The sequence below is a fragment of the Ambystoma mexicanum genome, chromosome 8 (assembly GCF_040938575.1).
Source record: "Ambystoma mexicanum isolate Mex_15411 chromosome 8, UKY_AmexF1_1, whole genome shotgun sequence".
Taxonomy (NCBI): Eukaryota; Metazoa; Chordata; class Amphibia; order Caudata; family Ambystomatidae; genus Ambystoma; species Ambystoma mexicanum.
In genome coordinates, this window is record NC_090929.1 from 1,292,718,256 (window position 1) to 1,292,735,371 (window position 17,116).

At 45.1% G+C, this 17,116-nt stretch overlaps 1 long non-coding RNA gene across 1 annotated transcript in view; it reads left to right on the top strand.

Moving 5' to 3' along the window:
* Nucleotides 1–6,551: 6,551 nt before the first annotated feature.
* The window catches only part of LOC138473768 (uncharacterized), a 49,617-nt gene continuing 39,052 nt past the window's right edge, over nt 6,552–17,116 (top strand). Inside the window, exon 1 of the long non-coding RNA XR_011268903.1 lies at nt 6,552–6,617. This is a non-coding gene — a long non-coding RNA (uncharacterized lncRNA). The remainder of the gene's footprint in view (nt 6,618–17,116) is intronic.

Sequence of the window (17,116 nt, forward strand, 5' to 3'; positions counted from 1 at the left end):
AGTAGCACTGGCGACATAACCCCGCATTTCTTGGCATATCAGGTGTCTAGGGATCTGGGCAGTATTCCGGGACCTTAACGTGGAGGTAGCCAGGCCCTTGACCCCAGGAGGCCTGGGGAAGCTCACAGAAGGCCTTGAAGGAAATCCTAACTTCAATAGGGAGCCAGTGAAGGGAATGTTTGACAGGGATAATGTGGTCTCTGATTTGAGAACCAGGAGGAGCCTGTCTGCATTATTCTGAATGACCTGTGACGTGGTCATGTAAGGATTTAGTGAGTGCCTGATAGAGGCTGTTCCAGTAATCCAGCCTACAGGGACTCAACGCCCTGGTCACACCCACCTTATGAGACAAGTTGAGGAAGGGCTGAATGCGTTGATGAGATGAAGATGGTCATTTGATTTTGGGAAGTTCAAGAACCTGAGGTGCAACAGAACATCCAAGCTCCCAACAGAGGGAGGCATGGAAGGGGTGAATACATTGAAGCAGGCTTAGGAAAATGAAGCGAGGAAGGGTTGACAGATCCCATGTAAACAATTTTCGTCTTCGGGGCAAAAAGAAAGAAATTGTCATCTGAACTCAGAAGAGGAGTCACTCGACATCCTGAAAAGATTTGGGTGTCATCAGCTCATGAGGATATGACTGGATGAAGCAAGGGAAGGAAGAGATGAGGTAAGCAAGAGGGGAGAGGCAGGTGTCAAAGAGCTGATGGGAAAGCAATAGAGTCTTCAGGAAAACCCACTGTTTGAGATAATGGGATGAGAGAGAAAAGGAGCAGACCTGACCTGCACCACTCGGCCAAGAGGTGGGGAAGACAAGCACCTGAAGGCAGTCTCTATGATACTTTTTTATTTATTTCTTTTATTTGCTTTTTTAAAGCGCTCACACAGCCCGGGGGCATCAAGGCGCTGTTACAGATCGAGTCTCTGTTGCTTTGTGTCGTCTTGCTTCCAAGGCGAGCATGTTGCCACTGAGTTATCCTCCCGGGACATTTTTCGAGGTTGTTTGAGAGGTTAGCACAGTTTACGCTGTCAAAGCAGAGGATAGGTCAAGGAGGAAAAGGATGGCGGTGAAAGTTATTATGAAGTGAAAGGAGTTCTCCATCTCATAAAGATAGGGGGTGTGCCCTCGCAGGTCTGTATCTAGATTGGTGGTCATGCAGAAACCCATTTTATGCCATGAAAACCAGCATCTGGGAGATTATTTTCTCTAGAATGTTGAAATGATGCTGGGTTTCCCTCACTGAATATTTCAATGAGAAAACCCATATATATATGGGGTGTGGGTGTTCGGGACTAGATAAAACATTAACGGGGATGAGGGCTGGGGTCGTAAATCCCCCCCAAAATAATTTAAAAAAGAAATGTGATGAGTTTTCTCGTTGAAATATCCACAGAGAAAAACCTTTACTTGTTCATGACAATGGAGTAGAGCTAGCCAAGGTGTTGGCCAGGGCCTCGCATGGCTTGGAGGTAGTATTCAGGATCCAAGCGCAGGGTGGGGGCCGGAGGGGGCAGGTCCAGTCAGGGAGCATTGAATGTGATAGTGAATGCCAATGTCAACCTCCTTTTCATGGGTGTAGTAAGGAAGAGGAACTCAGCCTCACAGGCGGCAACAAACTAGCTGCTCTGATCAAATGAGCACAGAGGAAGTATTGGTCCAAGAAACGTACATATTTTAGTAACATGTTCTAATGGGATAGTTGAGAAGAGAGAAAAGGCATTGATGGTTTGTCTGCAAGTGTGGATTTGTTTGAAACGCCAGACCTTAAGTGCCGGACCTTGGCAGGAGCCAGAATAAGAGTGCTGAGGATTTGTTGTAGTACCTGTACAGACAGTTATTAAAGTCATCCATCACCAGGATGTACATTGGGACAGCTTTGATGCCATAAGTGAAGTCGGACCATCCTACTGATACGACAGCATTGTCACCAGGAGGCCTTTAGAAGGTGGAGATGCTAAAGTGTTAGGCAGAATTATATGCAGTACCTTTTGGGATCACCACACACAATTAAGACTACAAGTGGCAGCACAAATTCACCTTGGGTACAAGCATGTACTACACAGTAAAAGTGGTAGCAATGGCTGAGCAGCCAGATTTATCTCAAGGGCAAGTGAGCAGTATCAATAGTTACACAAACGACAGCAATTACTATGATTCAAACAAACACTGACTCAAGGTTTCTAAGTAAAAGAATATACATTTATTTACACATCAGTTGTAAAACATTTCACTAAAGTAAAGCAGTTAAAAAATCACACTCCTAATACACCACACCACCCCCAATAGGTTCCAGACAAGTCAAGCTCACAAAATGAAGTGGGAGCAAAATGGCACTCCAGAAATTTAAAAGGGAGGGAAAGACAAAGTTAGGCAGAAATTGAACAGCACCAACAGGTAAGTAAGCAGGGCAATCTAGAAAGAGGAACTACAGTGATGGAATCAAATAAAATAGGCTTAGGGCCAAAGTCAATAGGACAAAAGTCTTTTGCTCAAGAGCACACAGTTCAGGGTAGTTCGCGGTTAAGTCTTTGCCAAGAGTTCCGGACGAAGTTGTTCGGCAGAAAAGTTAGTTTAAAGAGTAGAGAAGGACAAGCCCTCAGATTGGAGAAAGATTTCACACACTTTCACTGCGGCTGAACGAAACGAACAACCGGATTTGGACAGTACCTTTAAATGGAGAAGCTGTAGCGAAGGCAGACGTTCCTGGTAGATCCTGCAGGCTCACGGTTCCTGAAGCGAATGTCGGACTGACATGAAGTAGGAAGACTGGAGGGTCCTGCACTACACAGGGAAGAAACCAGCAGCAGAGCAAAGCAACGAATAAAAGGTGTGCTCCTTAAAACCCAAGCAGGTTCCGACCTTCCTGACTGTTACTTTACTTTATTTACTTTACTTTATTACATTTATATAGCACACAATGGACCCGAAGGCGTAATGGCGCATACAGACATACAACAGAAGATATAACAACATAAAACAGAAAAAAGGGTGGGGGAGCCATAAGCAAGAAGAAGCAGCAAATCACGAGTGGAAAAAACATGGAAGAGTACATCCTTGGACATATATTATGGACATATAAAGATCATATGATCATAAAAAAGGCAAAACCTAATCGAGGCGGGTAACCTAGAGTATCAATTTACAGTTTGAGTGGCCCCTAGGGAGATATTTACATGATCTAAGATAGGTGGGTAAGGTGCTAAACCCGCAGCCCACTAGGACACAGTCACTGGATTGCTGTGAGCACCAATCGCTGAGGTCAATCCTGCGTACAATCTTCAGGTCTGATGTTCTAACTACTCCAGGTCCAGTTCTTTGACGTAACCAAGCGAGTACCTTATTTCGCAGTGAGTCTCTAGATTCTTTACCTTCCGTCTTCTCAACTTTTATTTATCACAAAGTTCCTATGGTCCAAAATGAAAGATTTAGTACACATATTGTTAATGCTGGGCATTTGTGCCTTTCTGGTGTGCAGGCTCCTAAAGGTCAGCTGTTTGGAGTTAGGGCCAAGGGATTGTTTGGCAGGATTTTGACCAGGATTGGAAATAGGCAAGTCAGAAACCTCCTGTGAAGGGGCACCCATCAAGCAGGGGCAAGCAGAACAACCTCTGCTTGCTGAAACAAGCCTGAGGGGGTAGGCACTATATCAGCTGTTTGTCAACCCTGGTGAACACCAAACTGGAGGGGGGGTAGTTTGTGCAGATTTAGCAGTACCTTCAAAAGTAGGCTTCTGCCGGTGTGGTAGTGGAGGGATAGGCATGTTAACAGTCAACATCAGTGTCTGGAAGTCTTCCATATTGGAGCAGGCTACAAAATCCTGCAATAACTGCTCCTTAAAAAGACTCCAAGTCTCCGAAATCATGAAGTCAGCAGCCCCCCTATCTACGCTTATTACTAAGTCACCCTCCGTCTGGTTCCCATTAGCAGGTTGCTGGGGAAGTCCCAGAAGTCCACCCGTTGGTGTGTGACTTTCAACATTAGAAGACTCCTTATCTATGGGAGTGGAGCCATTGCTCATTCCTAGGTCAAAGGAGTTATCGGGTTTTGGCTGTGGGAACATCGGAATGCATGGGGAAGCGCATATGGCTTTATCAGCATTGTTAAGTGCATCATTCTTAGACTCGTTCAACAAGTCTTTGTTGATATGCAGCAATGTAGCTCTGTACAGCGAATTCGACCAGAGGATGGAGTCCTGGCTTGCAGTTTGAGCGATCTGGTTGGTCCCACCAGCTCAGGTTAAGAAGATTCCTGTAGGATCTTCTCTGTCGTTGGAGTTTGAGGATTCGGACCTGCAGCAGGGCTTCAACGGGTGGTTCAGTCAAGGTAGGGTTCCTCTTCCATCAGCTCCTCATCGGTTCTTTCATTCCAGTGGCGACTCTGCCTTTCCAGACCCAGAGACCTGCTTTTTATGCAGTTTTCCCTATTCACACAGCCTGGCTGTCAATCATATAGCAGGGTGGCTGTCCCGCCGGGACAGTCACCACAGCCAATCATTTCAGAGTACGACATAGGTCTCCAAGGAGACCCTGTGCAGGGAGTCCTAAACCCCTCCCTCACATCCTGCCCCCCCCCCAAGACATACAGGCGCCTAAGGAGGGCTTCTGTGTAGAAGCCCACAAAAAGACAGTGAACAAAGGAATCAACCCCGGTTTGGCGTGCAGAGTAAAACACGAGAAAGACATTTTGAACAAGAAATGGAAAATACACCCAGTCGGAACCGAAATAAAACATATACGGTCTAGCAGGTTTAAGTTCGAGACTACCAAGATAGCCTAAAACAGTACCAAGGTTATTTAAGATAACTGCGGTAGGAAAAATAGGGTAGTTACCACTGCCACCAGTCAAGTCTTGATGAAAAGGGAGCAAAACAATGCTCCAAGAGAAACAGACAAAAAGAGATAAGTATTGACCATTTCCAGTACTCCATGTAAGATGGTTTGTACTGGGTCTGTGGTTTTACAGAGGCTAATAAAGTTAATGGCAACTTTATGTGTTCTGGGAGCCAGTAGGCAGACCCAGAAAATGGAGTCTGAGTTGGGAACTCTAAAAGACACCCCTGTGTCACTGCACTGAAGGTGCTGTGTAACACACAGTAAAAAAAGATGATGCCTGTGGAGTAAGTGAGGCTCCACAGTCTATGAACACAAAATTGTGAAACACACACAGCAAAACACATGTAAGAGTGGGAAGAAAAGGCTCACACTCTTACCAGGTGAAAAAATAAATCCTAGAAGCCCAGCAAAGCTGCTGGGGGACTCCGTAGGTAAGGGAAATTAGCCATTCTGGAGCTGGCGCTGGCATCCCATATGCATTTGCAAAGCAGGCTCTGAAAGGCGGAACAAGACGTAGTAGGAATCAAAGTTATACCAGCCCTTGCCAACCTTCCTCTGTTAGATGCAGGTGCTGACTTACATTGACAGATAGCAGCAGGTTGAAAACAGAAAACAGAGGGGGAGTGCCTCACTTTACTAGATCTTGTACAGCACCGCACAACAGTTACTGCGGGTGGGAATGTTCTGTATAGCAAGATATCTGGGAATGCGGTAAATGGGAGAAACAGCAGAGCGAGCGATCTGACCCATTCAGGGGGCGAAAGAGCAAGAGACTCTACGGAGGTGCTCCATTTAGAAATATTTTAAGGTGAGCTGAGAATCAGAAAGAGACAGCACGCAGGAAAGAGTTGCAGATTAGAAGATGTTCAGGTAAGCTACAGAAAAATCCAGACCTTGTTTGGTCAATTGGTAGAACATGTAAAAGACAAGCAAGCGATTTGAATGTCAATAGCTATACCAAGGATGGTAGTTCACATTTGCCATACAGCCCCCTCCCCAAGGATGCATGCATAAAATGTGTTTAATTAACATCGAAGGAGAGCTAGATGTCAACCACCTCCCCCCACCTCCCTCTCTCTTCACAAATTCTGTTGCTTGCCATCATATTGTACTGACTTTGATCTAAAAACTGAATGCGAAATGAAGGCTGTGTACCTCTTTTGATTTTAAACTTGTGATTTATTTTATTATTTAATGAGTCTTCCATATTTTATTTTCTTGCCTACATCTTGTCCTTGCCGTGGGGGCTGAGAATCTTCATTTGCGTCTTTTGTATGATGAATCCTTCCCATGCAGATAATTTAGGGTGGCAATTTATTAAAAGAGCGAAAGCAAAGCAATCCAGCCCTCGATTTACTGTGAACATTTTATCTTTCCACCACTTTTCCACACCCCCACTCCGGAGGCACAATGACATTCCAGACAGTAAAGTAGGATTCTTTACAAAAGAGAACTACATCTACCATGAACCGCACACTTAACATTCCCTGTGTATTTGTTACTTTAAGGCGTTACCGTACTGGTTTGTACCTGTACTTGTGGGGACTCAGTGACGTTACTGAACTTGAGGGCTATCAAAGCGGTAGCCCAGATGTTCATAAAAAATTCATTTTCTGTCATTAAATGGGACGTCACGCGCGTCCCATTCAATGAATGAAAATACTTTTCTAATATGGCTGCCATGGTTGTAGAAGGTGGGGCTCCATAGGGTTGCCCCTCTTCTCTCTCCATCGAGGCCAGAAAAGCAAAGCTGCTGCGGGCGAGTGCGTCTCCGCAACAAACAGGTAAGTGGGGTTGAGGAGGGAGGTATGGGATTTAAAAAAAGAAAAAAGAAAAATGGAGGGTGTGGGGCAGATGGCGTGCTGGGGGAGCCTGCCCTCAGCTTGGAATGCAGGCTAGATCGGGAGTATCAGCCGGCATTTACAGCCTCGTGATTGGCTGGCTCCCACAGCTGGGGTGCAAATTTGCTCATGCAGGTTATGACTTTTTTTGCGGGCTAATGTCCATGAAATTTGTCTGCATTACTATCCATACAAATCTGTTCTTAGTAATATTGCATGATGTGCAGAGTTAGTATACATGCACGGTTAATCCTGTGGTATGAGAGGAAAAAGGCTAGATGCTTGTAGTTATCTTAAATCTTAGTGGACGAATGTAGCTTTCATGCTCCGGCGGTGGGGTGGACATGGGATTTAACAGCCTGCTAGTCAGAGCATTGTAGGCCCCAGTGAAGTAAGGGACTCAGCACAAGCTGCAGTTCGTTAAATCCCATGTCCGCCTGCCACCATGGCCTGATTTCATTTTGTTTTCTTTCCAACAGGAGATGTGCTCAGTGCAAACACATCTCCTGTCGCAATGAAAAAAGTCCCAAAAATGGGCACCGCCATTAAAATCGAAAAGGGACTACATCCCTTTACTGATGACGTTGGCCATGGAAAACAGGTTCCAAAATGGCCACCGTCATCCGGACAGGGACCTAGTCTCTTTTCTATTTTTATGGGGGGCCTTTATTATTATTTTTGTTACTCTGCGGGCAGTGAAGGCACAATCGTGCCTGGGAAATGCATATTGTGATTGGCCAATCTGCCTTTCCCGGGTGCAAATGATTGGAGTGGCTTACGGTCTTATTTGGTGTCACGTTTTTCTCTTGCAGGTTGCATCCATATGGCGTCTCAGTGATGTGCTGGATACTCGAGTGGCAACTAGACAGCTCCTGAGAGGGCCATAAAGAGGCAGAAGTGTAATATAAATCATTGATATGCCGTACAACTAGCTCATTTGCTTTTTGAAGAGCTTACCTTTAGTAGTACAAAGGTTCACAAAAAGCCTCCTTCATGTTCTCTATCCCGAGCAAAATATAAAATCAGCTCGCTCAGACAATCTATCACTGCCCATTTTCCAAGTCAAGGCTAGGCACAAACACTCACACAAGCCTTCCCTGGCTCTGAAACCAGCACCTTGATGACTTCAAAGAGATTTCATTTATCAGCTATCAGCAGCCGAGCCTTTCATATACACGATGGAACTTTTTCCACTGAAAGACCTCGCAAAGCACCAGTTACCTTGCAAATCTGGGATAGTTACAGTAGCACAAAATACCCTTTTAAAAATGGTTTCATCCCCATACTATCTACTAACTTTGTATATCACTAGTCAACTGTTCTCAACATCATGCATACCAACTATCTAAAAGTTTGTTACAAAGTATCTTCACATCAAACTAAGTTTGTGACAATGGTGCATGTCTTTAAGCACTGAAAGTACTGTGGGTGTACATAGATTGTTCAGGTTTGCAATATCTTGCATGCTGAGATTTACAGATTACAATTCTGGGTGTGGAAAATAAAGTTATAATGATATTTTTCTGGTTTAACCTGTTGCTTTAAGGATTTACAGGTTGTCAAGTGGTTTTCCTATGCAATTTGTGTATTTGATAAGTAAACTCTATAGACAGTATTAGTATAGGCCTCGAAATCCAAAACTTAAATATTTGCACCAATTAAAGCTCGGAAGGTATGCAGAGTAGTTTAAAATCCTTGCTTCACTTTTTAGCCACAGTGTGTGATTCTGGTCAAAAAATGTAATATTGCAATGATTTAGCTGCAACAATTGTACTTCTTATACGTGATTAAGTTCACACTATTTGAGAAAGAGACACCCTTGCAATGGGACAAATTTAATGAGCAGGACCAAAATGGTGCAACCTCGTGCTCCTCTGTTAGTGGCCACCAAAGCTGTTATCTATAATGGTATTATTGGTGCACTGGCTGTCTCTCAGGGATGTATACCATTTTTTCGTATCAATTTGCCAGTGGGCGATTTGGGTATTTTTTTTATTACTGTTTTGAATGCAAATATATGTGGGGGAAACCCCTGCAGTTCCCCCAAATCTCCCTATAATATTTATTATCCCAAACCCACCCCCCACATATATTTGCGGTCAAAATGGCCGCAATAAATTCAGCCAAATCAGTCACAGGCAAATTGGCCCCAGTCAACTTGGGTAATACCATCTCTCACACCCCTATCACTTGATTTGACAGCCACATATATATTCCAGCAGCCAGTCATTCCACTGTACTAGAATCTTTGGTAGACCAACAGTGGCAGAGCCAATGTTAATTTTCTCGCCTGTTTCTGTAAGTCAGAGATGGTTCTTGGGCCATGCAGACTGCTGAACAGGAGAATGAGGAAACTCTTTGCTAGGCCCTGCTATGCTATGTTATTGTGTCTTTTATAGCACACCTTCTTCCATTGTTCTCACTTTCTATGAGCTTCAGTATCTGCACACAATGGAGTAGGGGACTAATGCAGTAGCTGGGGAGCAGGGCAATATTGCTTTGTTACAATGTTGATGTGTGCAGGTCTAAAGGTGAGGCTCATTGCAGTGTAAGTTTGAGATATTTTGTGAGCTGTCTGCAGCAGTAATTCATGTGCACTCCAGGTTTCTATGGTGCTTGTTTGTGTGATTGTGGATCTGTCAGTGGTGCTGAAGGACTGTGCGAGACTACACAACACTTATCTGCTTGGTATTATGTAACCCAACTTTTGGTATAGGCCTGTACTACACAAGTTGGTAGTGTGACTGAGCAGCCAGGCCTATCTCAGGGGTAAATGTGAGTTGTAGAGCTGTAGCAATGAAATTCGCAAATACAGGTAGCCAAGTAACACTTACACTTAAGAGTATTGTTATAAATAGTTATTTATTTATATATTTAATATCATTTTTTTTAAATGAGCATTCTTTAAAAAGGGCATGATATGTAACAATCAAATATACTTTCAAATACTTCTCCAGAATAAGCACAAGTTAGTGGATACTCTTTGTATAAGATTTTTACTCACTTCCTACACAAAGAGGTGACTTCTTTCACAAGGACAGTAATGGCATTTATATATCATTAGCTATACTTGGCAGATTCCCGGGTTGCAGAAAGGAAAGGCTAGAGGAAGGAAAAGGTTAAACAGGTTCTCAGGGCATATAAGTATACTAAAATCTTCCAATGAAGTCTAGTCAAGTATTTCCAAGCAATAACAGCCTAAAACAAGTTGCCACATATGAGGGACAGAAATATCCAAGACAATGGACTAGAAGAGTCTGCAGAGAGCCAGGATAGCCAAAGTCTATTGGAGCACAGTCTATGGAGCAGAGGCACTTCTTAGATAAAAAAAAGTCTTGCACAAAGTTAGAGTTTTGTAGAAATCACTTGTAGGGTCACAAGCTGTTAAGCCTGTGAAAAGCAGAGTTGGAATCACCTCTAAGGGTGAGCCAATGCAAGTCTCAACTGAGAAAGGCACAGCTCAAAAAGACACTGAGGTAAGTACCCATAGTCTAAACAGTACCTCTGCTTCGAAGCAGAGTGGCCCAGCTGGATTATGTCCTGTTACAGCGGTGCAGACCCTGGGTTCCTGAGCCTCAGTCGTGGCGGCAAGAGGGAGGACGTCTGGAGGGCTCCTGCAGCAGCAATTTGGAGGTGTTTCCCTACCTCATACCAAACTAAGGAGTCTGTCCTTTGTCAAGATGTCCAAAGTCTGTGTCCGAAATCTTATTCTGACCCTCACACTCTAGAAGTAATTCTAAGGTGTAACAGGACAATGACCCTGGCTCTCAAAATGCACAAATAGTCAAATCCAAAAAAGGAATAAATCCAACCAAAAGTTCCCCATGAATGATATTCACAGTTCCAGAGAATGGCTCCCTTCCCCAAATTTCTCATTACCGCATCAAAAGTTCCCACAAAGAATCATTAAGTTCCTTATAACCCAAGTGGGAAATGCTCCCCTCTTGCCATGTTTACAGTTCCAGGGAAATGACTCCCTTCCCAAGGTTTCCTCTTTAGCACTTTGAAGACAGTTCAACAATCCCAAGGGCATATATCCTCCTTGAGTTTCAACTTCACGATATCACAATGTAAGTGTGAGTCTCTGGCTCGCAGGTTACTTGGTATACTCCTTTGCCAGTTCACCTGGTATACTCTCCTGCCACTTTACCTTCACTACAATTCACAAACTCAAGGGCATGGAGCTTCCTTGAGATTCTCTTCTTTACTGAGGTTTGTTACATGTACTTGACTTGTCCGGTTATATTCTCCTATCAGGACTTACACTTGATTCACAGTCACTTTCAACCTCTTGACTTTGCCTAGTATACTTCCATACCAAGACTTCTATGCAATCTCTCAAATCTGCTCTCAAACACTTGGCTTTTCCTGTGGTATTCTTTTGCCAAGACATCTATGCAGTTTCTTAAATACTTGCTTTCAAACACTTGGTTTGTCCTGGTTTACTCCCATGCCAGGACTTCTTTTCAGTCTCTAAGTATTTGATTTGTAATTCCTTTTCAACACGTAGCGTTGCCTGGTATACCCTCATGCCAGGACTTGCGCGAAATTGCTTTTCTCTTCATCCATATGATCATTTTTGCCAAAAGTTGATTTATCGACTCTTGTTTGCAAAAGTCTTTTTCAATATTCACTTTCCTGCTTTGGGTCTCTGCCCCTTTCACCAGACCATTCAAATGTAAGGGATTCTCCTTCATTATGTATGGGTTCAATGCCCCGGTCATAGTGGAACTCACATTAACGTTACTTTCTCAATAGGCTTCATTTTACATCTCTAGCTTTGCATTCGTAAAGCAGCATATACTTTTAGATAACCCATCTGTCTTCCCAGGGCTTACCGGGTACCCTGAAGTGTTCTTGTGCTTCTCTGCTTTGCTTCACTTCAGGTTGAGTCAGCATGCATCCGGTTAGCTTCTGCGCCTTCACCTTCACCAATTTTGCTGTGTGTGATCTCTGCTGCCTCGCAGTCTCAGGCGGCAGGCTTACTGCAGCCCGGTTTCTCCCTGTGTCGGGATCCGTTGTTTTCCTGCTTCCTACAGCCAGCTTCTCTTCAGCATCTGGATAAGCATTCCCAGAAGCCACCACACCACACAGCCGCTGCACTTCATTCCCTTGATTTCAGCCTGTGGCAGATTTACATTTTCAGGCATGTTCGAAAAATTTCCAATGACTAAACCATAGCGTTGGTTTTCCAATCCTAGACGTCTTCAATGCTATGCCCTTCTTTCTTGTCTCAGTGGCCGACACACTATTGAGAGTAATCACTACTGCTCCCTGCTTCTTCTTCATCTCAGTTGCTGATACATTACTTCTTGGAACATATTGGGGAATGCATGAAGTAAATCTGGTAAGTGGTTGGGAGAGAGTGTCACAGTAGGCCATCAGGGCCTCAGGAAGGGAAGGAACATTCTTGAAAGGGAAGGGGGTAGGTAACCTCTAGCAAAGATGTTGTGTCATCCCCCTGAGCATCACATCCCCCCATGTGTTCTCCCTCATATAGCCACCCTCAGTTTCAGGATCATGTTGTGGCTGTTGTCCCCTGAAAACATGGAGAGAAGCTACACCAGGGAACGGAGTAATGATGTCACCAGATTCTTCACACCACCTATCCTCTTACACTACTGGACCCTTTTACACTAAGCCAAAGGAAATGTTATGTTATGTTATGTTACTTTGCATTTATATAGAGCCTTATGTACCATTGGTATGGTCTGAAGGTGCTGGTAGGTTGAACGCCCTAGGGAACTGAAGTTCAAGTCAGTAGAGAGAGTAGAGAGAGTCAAAGGTGCTTGTGAGCACCGGATTTGTGTGCAGCTGGTGTGGCATTTGTGTAATAGCTGCTTCATAGCGGTAGGTGTGGTGGTTGAGAGATCAGGGGTATGTGTTTGTTCTGGCAGGTTTTATCCAGACTGGTTCTGGCTGCGTTAGGCCTGAGGAGAACGCCTGGCTGGGGGGTGTGAAACCAGCAGTGATTAGTTAGTGATGTGGAGTATGAGGCGGATATTGGTATGAGAACAGCTATACCAAATGGTGTCATAGTATCTCTGTGTTCTAGTTGAATGGTGGTGTAAAGAGAAGAGTAAGCATGGTGATGGGGTAAGATGGTTTACATGCTCTTTCAAACGTTACATGTATTCCATACCATTCATGTATGTCGCGCACTTCTATGCGATCCAGTCCTCTCCACGCACTCCAGTCCTCTCCACGCACTCCAGTCCATTTCATGCCCTCGGATCTGTTCATGTGTTTCGATCATTTCCATAAATTCTATGTTGTTTTATGCACCCCGTCCACATTTTCATCTGTACGGGTGAAATATGTGGAAGGTATCTTTCACGTTACATCAGTACCTACCACTTACTTCATCCGGTCAATCCACATACGTCTCAATTCCATTCACCTACGTACCCGTTCCATCCACATATGTCTCAATTCCATTCACCTACGTACCCGTTCCATCCACATACGTACCCGCTCCATTCACATATGTCTCAATTCCATTCACCTACGTACCCGTTCCATCCACATATGTCTCAATTCCATCCACATACGTACCCGTTCCATCCACATGCGTCTCAATTCCATTCACCTACGTACCCGTTCCATCGACATACGTCTCAATTCCATTCACCTACGTACCCGTTCCATCCACATACTTCACCTGTTCCATCCGCTCTACGCAACTCATCTGCTCTGCGCAACTCATCCACTCTACGCAACTCATCCGCTCTACGCAGTCATCCGCATTATGCCTTCATGCGCCCTACGCACTCGTCTTTTCTATTGATTCGTCCACTCTAGGTACTCATCCGCTTTATGCCCTCACACGCTGTACACATTTGCCCGCTCTACGCACTCACCCGTTCTACGCACTCATCCGCTCTATTCATTCACTCGCTCTATGCACTCACTCGCTCTTACGTACTCACTCGCTCTTACGCACCCCTCCTCTCTTACGCACCCCACCTCTCTTACACACTCATTCGTTCTTACGCACTCGTCTGTTCTACACGCTCTTCTGTTCCCTACGCGCTCTTCCGTTCCCTGCGTGCTCATCGACTCTGCGCGCTCCTCCGCTCTGCACACCCTTCCGCTCTGCGCACCCATCACACTGTGCGCACCCATCACGTGTGCATCCATCATGCTCTGCGCACCCATCCGCTCTGCGCACCCATCCGCTTCGGGCACTCATCCGCTCCACGCACTCATCCGCTCTATGCAGTCGTACTTTCCACGCACTCATCTGCTATATGCACTCATCATTTCTACAAAGTCGTTTGCTCATACGCACTCATCCGCTCTATACACTCATCCGCTCTATACACTCATCCGGTCAGCACATTCATCTGCTCCTGCGTTCTACACGCTCCTCCGCACTTCTGTATTCATCCGCTCTACAGCCACGTCCGCTCTACACACTCATCCGGTCTATACTCATCCGCTCTACACATTCACCTGCTCTATGCACTCATGTGTTCTACACACTCCTCCGTACTTACGCACTCATCCGCTCTACACACTCGTCCGCTCTACACACTCATCCGCTCTATACACTCATCCGCTCAGCATACTCATCCGTTCTGTACACTCATCCGTTCTGTACACTCATCCGATCTACAAACTCATCTGCTCAAAGCGTTCGTCCGCTCAGCGCACTCATCCGTTCCACGAACTTCATCCATTCTAACGATTTCATCAGCTCCATTCACTTCATTCATTCATCATGGGTTATCGATTCAGGCCATGTCACTTGTTATACGCACTGGATCTGTTCCGTGCTCTCTATCTATTTCATGCACTGCTCTCGTCTCATGTACTTGAATCTTCTATTCTGTACTTTCCATTTATGCCATGCACTCATAGAGTCGGAATCATCAGTCTGTGTACTCATCAGTCTCTTGTATTCATCTTTGCATCCTCTTCTCTTTATTCATTTCACCCGTTTTTGTTCATTTTGTCCATTGCACTCATTACATTCATTTCATTAATTTAAACTTCATTACTGTTTCTGTACAATTTATTCTTTTTATCCACTTCACTGCTTTGGTCTGCTTTATTCATTCTATTATGTTTGTCCTTTTAGTTTACATTAGTGGTTATTAGTTGTCGATTCCTCACATGGATGTTGATGTTGTATTGTTATTTGTCTTATTGTTATTCAGGAACCAGTAGTTTGTGGGATTGGTGTCATTGAGCTTCTGTTATTCTGTTTTGGTTAGTTTGCGTACGGGTTAGTTTTAGTGGAAGAGCCAAGTTTTCAGTAGTTTGCGGAAGGACATTAGATCTTCTGTTAGGCGGATGTGGGGTGGGAGTGCGTTCCACAGCGTGGGGGCCAAGGCTGAGAATGATGATCCGCCTAACTTGACTGAGTTTGTTTTAGGTATGACTAGGAGGCCGGCTGAGCTTGATCTTAGAGGACTTGCAGGGTGTTATGGTTTTAGCTTGTCTTGGAGATATTGAGGTCCGGTTTTATGGAATGCTCGATGAGAAATGCATAAGGTTTTGAAAGTCACCCTTCGGGCTACTGGAAGCCAGTGCAGATTCTTAAGGGCTGGGGAGATGTGGTCTCTCGGGCTAAGCGCGAGTAGCAGTTTGGCTGCAGCGTTTTGGGCCCTTTGAAGTTTATTCAGTTGGTAAGCGTGGACTGCGCAGTAGAGGGGATTTGCATAGTCCAGTCTTGATATAACAATTGATTGGACCGCGGAGAGTCTGTTGGGAAAGGAGAGATATGGAAACATGCACCTAAGAGTTTTAAGGTGGTAGTGGAAGGACTTTGAGACGTTGTTGACTTGGCGCGAGAGTGTTAGGTCAGAGTCAAGGGTGCATCCAAGGTTTTTTACAGAGTTAGAGGGAGTTGGTGAGTTGTCCATGGCGGATAACCAGGGTAGCGGGTGTGGAAGAAGTTTGGAGTTGCCACATACCATGATTTCGGTTTTGGAGGGGTTTAACAAGAGGTGGCTTTGGGTCATCCAGAGCACTATGTCAAGGAGGCAGGAGGCGAGGTCAGGTCGGCAGTTGGGTTTTGAGTTCAGGAGTTTTAGAATTAGTTGAGTGTCATCAGTGTAGTTGTAACACAGGATGTTGTGTGAAGGAATTAATGGTGGGAGGGTGGTCAAGTAGAGATTGAACAGGAGGGCAGATAGGCATGCTCCCTGTGGGACTCCCGTGTCGACTGGTCGGGCTTGAGAGGAATAGGCAGAGAGTATTGTTATTTGGTACCTATCTGAGGAATGAAGTTATCCATTTGAGAGCGGTCCCACGAATTTCTAGGGAGTGGAGGCGGTCAAGGAGGATTGAGTGATTGATTGTGTCAAAGGCGGCAGATAGGTCCAGAAGGATTAATGCGGCGCATCCCACGGAGTCTGCCGTGATTTTTAGGTCATCCCAGATTGAAGTTAGGGTGGTTTCAGTTCCGTGACAGGCTCTGAAACCTGATTGTGCGGGGTCTAGGAGATTTTTGGCTTCAACAAAGGCATTTAGTTGGGAGTAGGCGGTTCGGTCAATGAGTTTGACAAGGAATCTGGTGTTTGAGATGGGGCGGTAGTTTTTGGGCTCGAGAGGGTTGAGGGAAGGTTTTTTTAATAGAGGTTTGACCTGAACCGTTTTGAATGCGTCAGGAAAAATACCCGATGAAAGGGAGTCATTTATGATGGATCTTGCGTGTTCTCCTGAGCAGGTAGAAGCGAAAATTTCTTTGAGGGTTGTGGCCAGGCAAGGGTCTAGCGGAGAGCCGGATGGTTTGCGGGCAGAGAGAAGTTTGAGAAATTGGTCGGGTGATGTTGGACTAAAGGAGTCGGATGTTGATTGCGTAGAGGTCGCAGGCGGGGGGTTGACCGGTATGGGAGGATGGTTGCCTTTTGGATGTAAGAGAGCCAGTTTGGCGGTTAGTGCATTTGTTCTTTCGAGAGCCGTGGTGTAAAAGTGAAGAGAGAGTGAGTCGCACAGTGATTGTGAGGGGGTCGGGACGGTGGTAGTGCATGCCGGTTTGGTGAATTCAGAGATGATTTTATGAAGTTCTTTGCTGGGGTTTTTGCAGTTTAGGATTCGGGAGTTGTAGTGGGCTTTTTTTTGCTTTCTGGATTTCAGCCTTGTACTGATGAAGGTATCGGGCCAAGGTGGCTCTGCTCTCTTGGGTTTTGTCTTTCTGCCATTTGCGTTCTAGGTATTAATATAGTTGTTTAGTGGTCTTCAAGTCAGGTGTGAACCATCTAGGGAACAGGCCACAGCGGGCCGATGGTCTGCAAGAGGTCGTGAGTCGCATTAGTGGGGTGTTGAGCCATGAGTCAAAGGCGTCGGGGGTTAGTTGTTTATTGAGTTAGCAGGTAGGTGGAGGGGACTGGAGGGGTGCGTCAGCTAGTTCATTATTCATTTTTTCCAGCATTTGCGTAGGTTCGGAGGTTCAGATTTGAGTACGGGAAGCAGGTTAGGTGAGCAAATGGCGA